We start from the raw sequence: 5,743 nt of genomic DNA on the forward strand, positions 1-5,743 counted from the left end.
AGGGCGGCGCGCGCTGCAGGGCTGCGCTCGCTGCAGGGCTGCTGCGCGGCGGTGGCTGCAGAGGGCGGTGGATACACAGCAAAGCACGGGCTGTCAGCACCAGCCGCTGCTGCTGCATGAGCCTCGTTAGACTGGCCTGGGTGGCCAGGTGGGGTCGGAGACGGTGTCGTGTCACCCGTACTGCCACACTCCAGTGAGGACCGCCTGCACCGTGGGCAGAGGACAGGGAGCTGGCTTACTTTTGTTTCTCTGTTGCCGAAAATAATTGATATATCTTTTTATTAAGTGATATTCTTCAGCTTCATGTGAGGCAGCAGCCCTCACTCGCTGCCAGCCCTGTTGACTGTCATGGGCAGCTCTATCAGCCCTGGCATCTCAGCAGCCTTGGACCTGAATGTGAAATAGTTCATAAACTCCCTGCTCAGGCCTTTCTTGGGGGCTGACATTCAGAAATTCCATTTCTGATCCAGGACAGTGACCTGACCTGAATTTTTAAAACAGGCTATTTCTCTTGGCAAAGAGAGAAGTCTTTAGAGTATTTAGGAAGGTGAATATAGCTCCAGTTGTAATAATTTAAAGCCAGAAGACCTGTAGCATCATCTAGTCTGGCCAGCACACGCCATTAAATACTACCTTATTTCTCTGAATAGAGGTCAGTGGCTTGCACTTACAGGACAAGTTTCAAGGGTCATTTAATCTTTCTTTCAAGGTATCATTAAACAGAGAGTCCACAGCTTTCAGAGATTAATCTTTCTTGTGTTTCTTAGGTGTTGTTAGATACATCTGATGACTAATTTTGAGAGAGTAATTTCCCAGAGTAGCTGAAAAGCTTGCTCTATCATATTTTGTGAAGGTTTGCAATTCTGCCCTCATAATTTTTGACAGATTACTTACCTTCGTGGCTTCAGCATTGGAAATGTTATTTGTCAGTGAATTGCATTTATTGACAGGTATAATCTAAACTTGAAACAACAAATCCCAAACACTGTTATGGAAATTATTGAAAAAATGCAGAACAAATTCACTTTGCTGAGTTTACAGAAAATAAAGCTATTTGACCATAACTTCTGAGATTTCTACTTCGAAAACTGTTGCCTCTTCAGTTTAGAAACATTTGCTATCTCTAACTTAGAGATATTGGCTATCTCACTTCCATCGGGAAGTACAAAGGGTATTTGCCAGGTAGTCGGCCTCTTTTGTTTGGTGTTCTAGGTGGATGCCAGAGAATAGATAGAGACACGTTAGCTCTTCCCTGTCTTTTAAAATTCCTTAAAAAAAAAGGAGGAGGGGGAGGGAGAGAGGGAGGATTGGTCAAATTCAGAACAAATTTTATGGCATGAGTCATTATGCTAGAGTCAGTGAGGTGACTTGTTTAAATGGCAACTTTCTTTATAAGTAAGGATTTAGGGACTGGGCTTTTTCTTAGGAAGTTACTTGGAAATAAACTGGAGCCTATTTTAAACTGGATTTGAAGCTGGTATAAAAGAGATGGGATCCCTTCAGGGAAAGGCACCTAAGGAAATAGAATTATCAACAGGACTTTTTTTTAAATCAGTGCTAAATGGCACAGTGCTGTAATGAAACCACTGCAAGCGAAGTCTGGTTCCTAATGTAGCTAGTCAACCTGTCATTTTTAATTTTTAGTGGGGACTCAGAATTGCATCACCTTAATCTTTCAGTTTTAAGACTAGAGAAGCTAAGGAAAAGTATGGTCTTTTAAAATAATTTGTGTTGCAATTTGACAAGCATTAAATTTTTAGGTTAATGGACAAGATTTTCAACAAATTCCCATACAGGAAATGTTGAGTGTAATGAGATGTGCATAATAGGAAACAATGTGCAATAGTAATTCTGTTTGATACTGTGGTGAATAGTCTTTGCAACTTGGAGTGAGTTAACCTTTGCACAAGTCTGCTGAATCCTTCTCCTTTGTCATTGGATTCCTTGGGTATTTGATAAAACTCCTTCTCTTCCGTCATATTTTAAACACAATTATGAGCATAATTCAAGTCTTGGAGATTGTCAGCTATAAAGGTCCCAGAACCAGAATACTTTATTCTTTGCAAAGATTAAGAATTAGGTAACACCTATAAGTAATAAGCATATGAAATTCTCATTAATTTTACTACAAATTCAGTTTGTGCATTTTAGAGGTGAATTTATGTCAGAGTTCCATATGCTCATCCTAACAATATCACTGTGGGTTTTTTCTCTTATTAAAGAGGAAAAGGAAGGTGAAACAGCCATCTTTATCATGATGTGTTTCAACCAACATTGCTTTAATAAGCCTTTGTCAAGAGACAGCCAAGGCTCACCAGTTTGAAGTCCAGGTTGCACAGAGAGCTTCAGTTTTGACCACAGCTGTGCAGTTTATAGTCCTCTGCTTGTTTTTACCCATATATGCTGGAAGTCAGTAACTTGAGTCCTACTGAAAATATTTTGTGGACATCTCTGATGTCTTTTTTTATTATGAGGTAGCCTAAAAAATGAAATGTTAACAAGTAACAAGTCCATTTGAAATCTCAGTTCATGAATGTTGGATTTATGCTACATGGATCTGATGGAATTTCAAAACTTGGATATGAATGGACTACAAGCATTTTACAAGATTTTTTTGAAGGTATGGGAGCAAAGAAAGATTTTATGTCATTTGGGGAGGGTATTTAATAAAATTGAATGTACTTTGCAAGGATAAATTGTGACAGCCTTATTCATACTGGTCATGTTGGAAAACCCTGAGTAGCTTAGACTATTCAAAAACATATTTCATACAGGTCCAGTGCCATGACTCTGCACACCAGCGTCCTACAGCACATACACTGGTTATAACAGGATGAAGGAGTAAATCTCCAGCAAACCCTCAGCATTTTGATGCGTTATTCTGGCCTTTAACCACTTCATGACAGTGCATGTGTATTTTAATTCATAGTGTTTGGAATCTGACACTATTTCTTCTTTCTCTCTGAAGGAATTCCTCATTCTTTATTCCTGCTTCCTGCTGGGAAAGACACAGCCTTATGTTGCCAAGTGGCATGGCAGTAAACACAGAGTGCAGTGTTGAGAAAAAGGAAAGGCTTCCATTTAGTTTACTGTTCTTGAGGGTCCACTGGGACCAACTAATGGATCTTTTTTGTGCTTCTCAGTTAATGAACAAGTCATATCAATTGACACAGTTTTATAGTGCTGATTATTTTTTCCTATGTGTCTGGAATAGGAATATTGTGATGGAAAAACTAAATGCAGTAGCAAAAAGCCAGCACAGATCTAGCAAAGAAATGGGGTCACTCACTAGCAGATGGTGAGATAGGTGGGAAGCATGTTTCACTACAGCCACATGGGTGGGGATGTTATTTGGGAGATGAAGAGCAATAGGATTGACAAGGGAGGTTAGAGCAATAGTTCTTTAAACAGGGAGGAGGAGACTCCAGACAACTTGTCTCCAGTCCCAGCAGACTTAGCCTTAAGGCCAAATTCACTCGTCCTTAGGTGACTAGTTATCATAATCAAGTTCAGCAGACTACCATGTTGAGATCTGTTCTATTTCTATACTATCATGTGGTGTGCTTGGATTCTGTCAGCACAAGAAAAAGATAGTCCTTTTCTTAAAACATCTGCAGTTCAGAGGTCTGATCCTGTCAGGTCTGAGAGTCCAGTAGTGCTTCTGGAGCTGATCAGTCACAGGATAGATCTGCAGTTATATAAACAGCATGGGTGAGGACGATGGCAGACGCTCTCTCACAAAGGAAAGGAGACAGGGAAGGACACAGCACAGAGTACAGGGAAAAGGATTACCATAAAATAAGGTGGCCTGTGAGCCTGACTGTACTGGGCATGAAATACCATGACATTTAAAGGAAATCATCTTTACCTCAGTGGTGCTGCAGCAAGCGAGGGCTCCCAGGCTGAATTGTGTTCAGTAACCCTCTGGAGGCCCAGGCTGGATTTCTGGAGGATATTTTATCCATGATTTTTTTATGTTTCCGGAGGCAGGATTTTACTGACCACAGGTTTCCTACTGCATGGCTGTGTGGCTTTTCTACTGTGGGTCATCCTAACCCTTTACAGACTCAGGCTCAGCCTGTCCGAACTGCAGATCAGTGTTATGTGTGGCTGTGGGAGGCAGGTCTGTCCCACAGAACCCAGATTTTTCCTCCACCAGAGCAGGAGACATTGTATTGCATGAGGCTGGGGGCACTGATCACCACTTTCCCAGCTATCCTACATCCATCTTCTAAGATTTTTCCCCTACTGCCCAGAAAAAATGAAGAGTGTTGGGTACTGCTGGGCTGCCACTTCACAAAATATACAATTTTTACAAATACTTTAGCTTTGGTATTATCTCGGGTTTTACTTCCTTGAAAATTTAAGGCAGCTTTCTCTTTGACAGGGATGACAATTTATTTCAAGATTGCCACATGACTCAAAAACTCACCAGTAGGCAGCACATGACAGTACAAGTAAGGAACTTTTCAGGTTTCACAGCAGATTACCATTACAACGCAGAAATGAGATTTTGGAGTTTGATAGATAATTCCATGAGAATGCAAGCTCAGAGAGGGTCAAAAAGACAAAGCAAATGTTAGCTGTTAGGAAAGCACTGGAAAAACCCCCTGCACATTACCTTCATAATAGTTAAAACACCATTATTCCTCTACATCTTAAATTCTGAGAGTCACTCTATCTTCTTTTTTCATGAAGGATACAGGATAACCAGAAAAAGCTCTGGAAAAGACAATGTGAATGAGGAAGGCATGGAGCATCTAGCATGAATAAGATGAGATTCTTCAGTCTGGAAATGAGGTGGTTGAAGGTAGAGAGTGAAGGAGTTTTATGAAAAAATGGTCAGTGTGAACTGCTGGAATCAGTGAAGGTCACTCCACATTCTTGGGTGGGCAGCAACAAGCACCAAGTGATTTTAGCAAGTTACATGTTGAGAACACAGAAACCTAAGGATTGTTTCACGTGACATGTCCTAGTGAGAGGATGCTCTGGAAGCTAAAATTCCACATACATTCAGAGAAAGACTGAATAAATTCACAAAATAGAAGCTCTGGGCTGAAAATGACCGAGGCCTTCATCATAATTTTCAAGTACTAGTATGTCATTTACTGAGCTGGTTATAGATTCCTACCTTCCCATGGCAGGTATCCAGTTTTCATCATTGGTGAAGAGTTAAATATCAGGTGAGACAGACATTTAGTCTTTTTTTATTATTACCTTGGATTTCAGAGCACTACAATCAGTCACATAAACCATTTAAATTATTTCTTATATTTATTTAAATATAATAAATACTGAAGTGGAAAATTATTTCAAGTTATCTGAAACGGGCCTAATGCCTTTTTCACCTTGACATCTATAAATTTTAGTGTGAACTAGAGCAAGACTGGTATGTCCCAACTTGGTATTGCCTCCACATTCAAGCATTAGAAGCAACATTTATTTCTGGTAGGAGAAAAGTCCAGAGCAATGCCTTGGATTAACAAAGGTGTTTACTGTTAGAGCAAGCTCAATGTAGGTGACAGATCCCTCAAGAGCCAGTTCTGGACTGGGGAATGAATACCCTTGAAAAGCAAGGATTGTCATAAATTTTGTCTTCTTTTTGCTCAAGGTGCAAAATGTGCTTCCATCCTGCTTATCCTGCTGGCACCCCATGGAACTGGACATGTCTGGACACTGAATTACTTTTCAAAGCAAGTGGGGCTGCTGGAAGTGCTCCTTTCCCTGAGGAACAGGGGACAGC

This window comes from Geospiza fortis, unplaced genomic scaffold, assembly GCF_000277835.1.
Source record: "Geospiza fortis unplaced genomic scaffold, GeoFor_1.0 scaffold130, whole genome shotgun sequence".
NCBI lineage: Eukaryota > Metazoa > Chordata > Aves > Passeriformes > Thraupidae > Geospiza > Geospiza fortis.